The sequence below is a fragment of the Palaemon carinicauda genome, chromosome 31 (genome assembly GCF_036898095.1).
Source record: "Palaemon carinicauda isolate YSFRI2023 chromosome 31, ASM3689809v2, whole genome shotgun sequence".
Taxonomy (NCBI): Eukaryota; Metazoa; Arthropoda; class Malacostraca; order Decapoda; family Palaemonidae; genus Palaemon; species Palaemon carinicauda.
In genome coordinates this window covers 47,160,010-47,168,202 of record NC_090755.1, presented here as the reverse complement: position 1 = coordinate 47,168,202, position 8,193 = coordinate 47,160,010, and the positions used below count along the sequence as shown (strand labels likewise).

At 52.5% G+C, this 8,193-nt stretch overlaps 1 pseudogene; it reads right to left on the bottom strand.

The window, feature by feature from the left end:
- Window positions 1-1,073: 1,073 nt before the first annotated feature.
- On the bottom strand, window positions 1,074-1,192 carry LOC137625123 (5S ribosomal RNA; annotated as a pseudogene).
- Between the last annotated feature and the right edge of the window lie 7,001 nt (window positions 1,193-8,193).

The window sequence follows — 8,193 nt, the reverse complement described above, 5'->3', positions numbered from 1 at the left end:
TGTCTCTTCTTGAGGAGGAGGCGTATTGTGTCCAGGCATTTAGCCGAAGCGATGCCCCGGCTCGTGAAAGATGTTGCACTGTGGTTGTTTGAGTAGCCTGTGCCGTGGGAGAAGCTCTCCCGGGAGTTCCGTCAAGGGGAAGCAGAGGGTCCGGAAACCGTTCTGCGTATAGTCCCAGTGGAGCTCTCAGGGCCATTGAAAGGTTGACAGACAACCTGGTCTTGTTGAGACCCATTCTCAACAGACAACAAAGGAGGGAAGACGCAGGCGTCGATGTTGTCCCACCATCACCGGAATGCATCTTGCCAAAGAGTCTCGGGGTCTGAGACTAGGGGGAAGAACAGCGGAAGCTTGAGGTTCCAAGCTGTCGCGATCAGGTCCCCCAGGCCAGGACTTGCTGGTTACTCAAGGCCAAAGACCCCCAGGTACACTCTCTCTACGAGGCTCTGCTCGGATAGTCGGAGAGAACATTCCTCTGCCCGGAATGAGCGAGCCGATGGTGGTATTGAGAGGATCTCAAATCATCTCAGTATCTCTACTGCAAGATGCGAAGGTATGAAAATGTGTCCCTTGCTGGTTAGAACACGCCAGTACCATGAAGTCGTCGCGCACGGAGCGACTCGGCAGGAGCTGTAGGATCTGTAGAGGGGCCAGACTACGGCCCCTAAGCCTGCCTGAATGAAGGAGAGGTATCCTTCAGGGCCTGACCATAGGCCTGGACCGGAACATGCCCCCCCCCCCCCCTTTTCTTTGACGAGTCCGAGAACAGCATAAAAAATGTGGGGAAAGGACGAGAATATCCACTCCCATCAAGAGGTTCCATAGGTCAATCCCCATTGCAGGTCCAATCGTCCCGCTGGTCCCATAGGGGCCAGAAAGTCCGGTTAATCGTTGCTTTGAAACCACCGGAACTTGGGCCGCCCCACAGGGAACTTATCCTTTAGACGGGTCAATGAGGAAAGAGACCTAGGAAACGTTCCAAGGTAGGGCTGAAAGCTCTGCCTGACTGAAAACAGGTACTGCGACTCTCCTCAGCCTTGCCACAGTCAACTGAAAGGAAGGCTCGGAGGAGGCGGCAACAGAATCTGACGTCCCCAGGCGGTCACCCATCCAAGTACCAACCAGACCCGACGGTGCTTAACCTCGCTGAACGGACGAGAAGCAGGGTTTCCAACGCGGTAAGGCCGTTGACTCAATATCATGGCTAGATACTCCAGATGTTGAGGCCGAAGAAGAGAAGGCTCCTAGCAAATTACCATGAACCCCCCTCATGGTAAGGATCCAGAAGCTTGTCCCGGCGTTGAAGAAGGTCGAACCCGAGCCTACCGGAGTTGACCAGACCTCCAAAAGGCGAAGGAGGCGGCAGCCTGCTCCCGAGCGGCCATGAGAAAAGCAGAGAGAGTTCTCTGGGGAAAAACCTGCGATGCCACGGCGGGATCGCCACACTGCATCTTAAGCAGGAATACCTGTAGTCTAGGCTGAATTCCACGAGCTTCCTGGAAGATGGATGGAATGGAAACTTAAAGTACCCGTCCTTCCGATCCAGGGCCTAAGGAGTCCTGTCGCCTCGTTACCAGTCTGATCGACTCTGCTGTTCCACACTGGACGAAGTTTGTTCGACAAACTTGATCAGAGCTGAGAGGTCGACTACGGAATTCCCGTCTCAGATACTTTCTTACGAGAAAGGATTGACTGAAAAAGCCGGGGGGTGAAGCCGTCGACGATCCTATGGAGGACCCTCTCCTAAGGCATGGATCATTCTGCCCAAACGGGCAAACTCTTGCCGACCCTATGGCATAGAGGTTCAGAGACACTGAATACGCTGACAGAGACGGCAGGCGCGATATCCTTGGCTGATCACGGAGATCGTGCAGGAATGGGCATCGGGAAGCTGTTATCCGGATGAGTAACCTTAGGCATCCTCCCAGCGTGAAACCTGCAAGGGGGGGTTGCCAATCCTAGAGTTCGTGAACTCTGCCGCTCCCTCTAGGACTATGCCCCCTCGGGAGAGCCTCCCGTGCTACCTATTCCTGACAGGAGGGGACTGCTATTGGACACCTTGTCTCAGTTGTCGTAGCCGGTCCGATAACTTAGGCCGACGAGACTGAAAGAAAGAGGCGCTGGAGCCCTGCAGGGTCTGGAAGAAAGCGCCTTGGAGGAGTGAAAAACGGAAGTCGACTTTCTCCGCACAACTGCTGTCTATGTCTCTGTCCTTGGGCACAAACAAACTCTTCCCAAGGATGAAAGGGTGTCTGAGGTTGTCGACATCCATGGATGAGACACCCGAAAGGAAGCCCCCGGTCATTGCGTCCAGATGGTCCAACATCGAGCTTGCCCACAAGTTCGAAACTTGGCGACGAAACGCCAAGGTGCTTGAGCCCGAGAGGAGGAAAGTACCCATGACCTTCCTGTAGCTTCCTCGTACAAAACCTCGGGTCGCAACCGAGGAGGGAAAGGACCTGGTAAGCCCCTTTCATGAGATGGAGAAGAGGAAGGGGTAAACCAGTCACCCCTTGGCCGATGGAGAAATCTCGAACGGAAAGCTCCCTGGCAAAACCCCTCCAGGGAATGACGGGGAAGGGCTAACCCAGGTTCTGGAAAGAAGAATGTTGCTCAGACCTCCCTGAAGATTCTTCCTGCTCTTGCATGTGCCATGCTCTACGTTTACGGGGTGAGGCCGTGTTCTGGAAACACGCTCCAGAAGACTCGCCAGGCTGGCCATGCTGCAAAACCCCAACGGGAAACGCGGTCGCAATCGCCCTGGCTCTCGCACAATGGTAAATCAATGGTTTGCGCGTGGGCGAACGTGGAAGCGCCCATGCACGGGCATGCAGGAACGCAAACGAAGGTGCGCGAAGGAGAGCAGAAGGAGGGCGAGCGTGGTAGGAAGGGCGAGAGCTGGTGGTCGGCGAGTGATAACCCGTAGGCGAGCAATGGATACTGCAAGAATTAAGCCGACGTTCGCGCGATGAAACACTGTAGGTTCGCGCGATGAAACACCGTAGGTTCGCGCGATGGAACACCGTCGGTTCGCGCGACGGAACACCGTCGGTCCGTGCGACGGAACACCGTCGGTCCGCGCGACGGAACACCGTCGGTCCGTGCGACGGAACACCGTCGATCCGCGCGACGGAACACCGTCGATCCGCGCGACGGAACACCGTCGAACCGCGCGACGGAACACCGTCCGTCCGCGCGATGGAATACCGTTGGTTCGTGCGCGGGCGAACATTGGAGAGCATGTGTGCGGTCGCGCATGAGCGTAGGCGTGCGGTCGCGCGGGCACGAGGGCATGTGGACGCGCAGGCACGTGCGCGCGCGGGTGAGCGCAGTCGGTCGGGAGACCGATGACGCGTAGGCGGAGCGATGGCGCGTTCTGGCGAGCGATAGCCCGTAGGCGAGTGAAGGCGCGTTGGCAAGCGATGGCACGTCGGCAAGCTACGGCGCGTTGGCGAGTGGTGGTGCGTTAACAAAACGCTAGCGCACAGGGGAAGAATCGCGCGGGCGTGTAGGCGATTGCCAACGCGAGAGAGACTAGTGATGGTTAGCGCGCATCGCGCTAACAGAAGGCACGCAGGTGCATCAGGAAGGTGAGCGCTGAAGCAAGCTGTTAATCAGGCGAACCTAGACGGTCAGAAAACCGTTGGCGCCCATTGGTGCGTGGCAGAAAAGGGCGCGCAGATGTGCACTGGCGATTGAAGAAAGCTGACGCACAGAAGGACAGAAGTAAAGGTGAGCGCTGGCGAGCAAGAGGAAGATCTACGGCAAGACTCAGCTACCGGAGATCGTGGTCCACAGCAGGTGAGCGCTAGATCGCTACTGATGGTGTCCAGGGGAACTGACACGCGTGGCAGATCGATGGCGATCGTTGACGCGTAGGAGATCGCTGACGAGCAGGTGAATGTTGACGCGCAGGAGATCGCTGACGAGCAGGTGAATGTTAACGCGTCTATGGTCGCTGGTGAGCAGAAGGCAACGCGTGGAAGCCTGTGCGTAGAAGAAGAGTCCTTGTCCAAGACCTGAACCGAAGTTCTAGATCGCGAGGGCGAACGTGGGCGCACAGGGCGCGTAACTGGAACCAACAGGAACAGCAGAGATGATCATCATGAGAGCGCTGACGAACAGGAGAGCGCTGGCGAACAGGAGAGCGCTGACGAACAGGAGAGCGCTGGCGAACAGGAGAGCGCTAGCGATCAAGAAAGCGCTGATGAGCAGGAGAGCAGGAGAGCGCCTGTGCGCTAACACTGAGCAGGAGACAACACAGCAGAAGGGCGCGTAGGGGAACCCTGACACGCAAGGGAAAAACCCCCGTGGGAGGCAACCCTTTGCCCTGAAGGGATCGTTGTCCGTCGGGAGACTGATGTCCGTCGGAAGACGGTTGTCTGTCCGTCGGGAGACTGATGTCCGTCGGAAGACGGTTGTCTGTCCGTCGGGAGACTGATGTCCGTCGGAAGACCGTTGTCCGTCTGGAAGACCGTTGCCCGTCGGAAGACGAGGTCAGACTGCTGTCCATCTGCAACAGGGGCGGAAGATCAAGAAGAAGGAGTTGTAGGCTGCATACGGAGATTCAAAAAGGCGCCTCTTAGCACCCTTATAGGGAGATGGGAGGCCCTTACGACGAGGCGGACGGTGAGCCTTACGGCGAAGGAGGCCAACAGCAACAACAGCAGAAGAATCCTCCGAAGAGGAGTCTCTATGAGTGTACTCTCTCGTGAACGAAAGAGAAACACTTCGTAGGAGAGACTGGTCAGCCAGTGACCTAAAAGGAGCAATCCTCCGAAGAGGGGCTCCTGCAGTTGCCCAGCCCCTTGAGCGAAACTGCAGGTGCGACCGCTCAGCACCAAGAACATAGTCGCACGAAAAAAAGGCAAGAGAAGAACCCCCCAAAAGGAGAAAAACTCAAGCCTGGACAGGAAAAACTTCCCTCGGAAGGAAAGTTACCCACCCAAGGAGGCGAGCCTCCTGAGAGTTCTAAAATGAACTGGAGAGCTGTCAATCATCATGGGAGTACTTCCAGAAGAAGGAGACATGCCCTTGACGAAGATCCATAGGGGAGGCAGCAACAGCCAAATCCCCAGGCCTCAACAAGACAGCTCACACCGTTGTCACATTACAGAAACGAACTAGATCGGTAGCTGTAAAAAAATAAAACAAAATCATTAGTACACATTCATTCCCCCGGGAAGGCTCTGAAGAGGAATCCCGAGGGAAAAGAACACAAGAATTACACAACAGGCACGTGCCCTCACAACCACTTACATTCACGGAAGGAGAGCTGTAACCAACACAGAATTATAACAATTATAATTATGTGACTATGTAACTATGTAATTATGTAATTTAAAAATGAATGAACACTGAAGAAAGAACGAAAACCACGAAAGGAATCGTTCTACAAAGCTGTAAAATAAACTAATTGAGACAAAACGTATGGCGTAGCAACCCCCCCACATGGGAAGGAAGCTACAAAAGGCGTAGTAACGTAGTAAAAGGGTGAACGACCTCAAGAGAGAGAGAGAGAAAGACCGAAATCAAACTCGATCGCGACCCATGAAATTACACCATGGTGGCCTAACTGCCGAGGGCTCCACGGAGATATCGTACACTACACACACAAGCACAAACTCTGAAAAGGAAACTTACTGATTTCTATACTCAAATATATACATAAACATGAGAAAATGTTTACATATATATTGAGTAAAAGAAAAGTAAGTGATTAAGTAAAGACAAAACAAACAATGGCTGCCAAGCGAGGACAAAGACAGAGACATCTGTCCATGTCCGAGCCAAAAGTGAAAGTGAAGCAATTCATCGGTGTGTGAGGGGGGGAGGGGTAGCTAGCTACCACTCCCCTACCCCCCCCCCCCCCCCCCGCTAACTAGCGCGGGGGTAATACACCCTCGTTAAATTCTAATGGCTCGCCATTTCAGCTACGCTAAAAGGTAAACCCAATGTAAATAGCGTGGTTTGTATTTCGGTTACGGAACAAACATGCTTTACTACCATTGTAGAAACTTTTCACTGCTTGCAACAGCCTTTCACCAACTCCATATAACCTCATCACATTCCACATTGCTTCCTTATCAACTCTATCATACGCTTTCTCCAGACCCATAAATGCAGCATACACATCCTTACCTTTTGCTAAATATTTTTTGCATATCTGCCTAACTGTAAAAAACTGATTCATACAACCCCTACCTCTTCTAAAACCACCCTGTACTTCTAAGATTGCATTCTGTTTTATCCTTAATCCTATTAATCATTACTCTACCATACACTCTTCCAACTACACTCAACAATCTATTACTGTACCCCTTGAATTACAACACTCATGCACATCTCCCTTACCCTTGTATAGTGGCACAATACACGCACAAACCCAATCTACTGGTACCATTGACAACACAAAACACATATTAAACAATCTCACCAACTATTCAAGTACAGTCACACCCCCTTCCTTCAACATCTCAGCTCTCACACCATCCATACCAGATGCTTTTCCTTTTCTCGTTTCATCTAGTGCTCTCCTCACTTCCTCTCTTGTAATCTCTCTCGCATTCTCATCTCCCATCACCGACACCTCAACACCTGCAACAGCAATTATATCTGCCTCTCTATTATCCTCAACATTCAGTAAACTTTCAAAATACTGTACTCCGCCCACCTTTTCCTTGCCTCCTCTCCTTTTAACAACCTTCCATTTCCATCTTTCACTGTCTCTTCAATTCTTGAACCAGCCTTCCTTACTCTCTTCACTTCTTTCCAAAACTTCTTATTCTCTTCATATGAATGACCCAATCCCTGACCCCACCTCAGGTCAGCTGCCCTCTTTACCTCACTTACCTTGCGCTTTACTTCCACATTTGTTCCTACACTTGATGCAAACCCTCATTTTTTACTTTAGGAGATATTCTAGCGCAAGCTCGAAAATACGGCAGAAAACCTTAACGAGGTCGTTAACGACCGGGCCGGTAGTTATCCACCTGTTAGTGGTGGGGGACTGCCGGTCGGTAGCTACTGAATACCTTCAATCGAATTCTAGCCGTCGCAGTGGTAACACCGCTGCTCCCGCTTTTGTTTGACTGGCAGACTAGCCTTTCTTTATTGTGTTTTTGATTAACTTTTTCTTTGTTAGATGTGATGTCCTCTATCATGAGGAAGTGTCCCGGGGTTCCCCCAAAATCTTGTGGCATATTCATGTCACCACCGGAGGTGGATCCTCATTCCCTATGCCCTTCGTGCAGAGGTCATAGGTGTTCTGAAGGCTCCCCCTGCCAAGTATGTAGAGAATGGTCGCCCTCTCAGTGGAAAATGTTCGTGAAGAGGAAGAAGAAGAAATCCAAAAAGGATTCGTTACTTTCAGGTTCGCCATCAAAAGGTAAGGAGTCTCGGGCCTCTTCTTCGGCCTCTCGATCTCTCCCTTCAGACTCTTCCTTGCCTCCATCCTCCGGGGGAAAGTCAAGGAAAAGTGGCACCATTGACTTAACCCTCATTCCCCTTGGTCAGGCGGATCACGTTGCCCCTCCCAGTGGGACAATTTCTTCCGCCACCGGGAATGACTATTACCGCTTCCATTCCAGATCACATACGAGGGGTATGGCCTGCCCTTGGACTTCCTGGTTCTCCTTTGGAGGAAGTGTGGAACCAGTTCCTCGCAGACACAGTTTTACCTCAGTTCCCTTCTGTTTTGGAACCCTTGGGAGTTCCGGACCTCACCTATCTCCCGTCAACTCCGTCGGCGCCCGCAGTAGTTTCAGCAGATATAGTAACTTCAGTTCCCGCGGCGCTTACTTCACTCTTCGCTTGCGCTTCTACGAAACTACAACGTCGCAAGCGCAAACATTGCAGTACCTCCCCCTGCCTCTCCTCCTCATCGTCCTCGCCCTCCTCGGAGGCTAGGAGGGAGAGAGAGAAGGGGAAAAGGAGAGTTAACTCTCCCTCGCCCAGATATTCTCGTCGGAGAGACAGGCGACATAGGAAGATGTCATCGTTCTCACTCTTCCTCGCCTTCTATCTCTTCTCGAAATGTCTCGCCGAGAGACTATAAGAGCTCTCGTCACAAACATAAGAAAAGTGCTTCCACACGCCATCGTTCTGCCTCGCGATCAACTTCCTCTTGCGAGGGATCATCTAGGCGCTTCAAGAAGAAGAGCACTATGATACGTTCTCGCTCTTCATCACAAG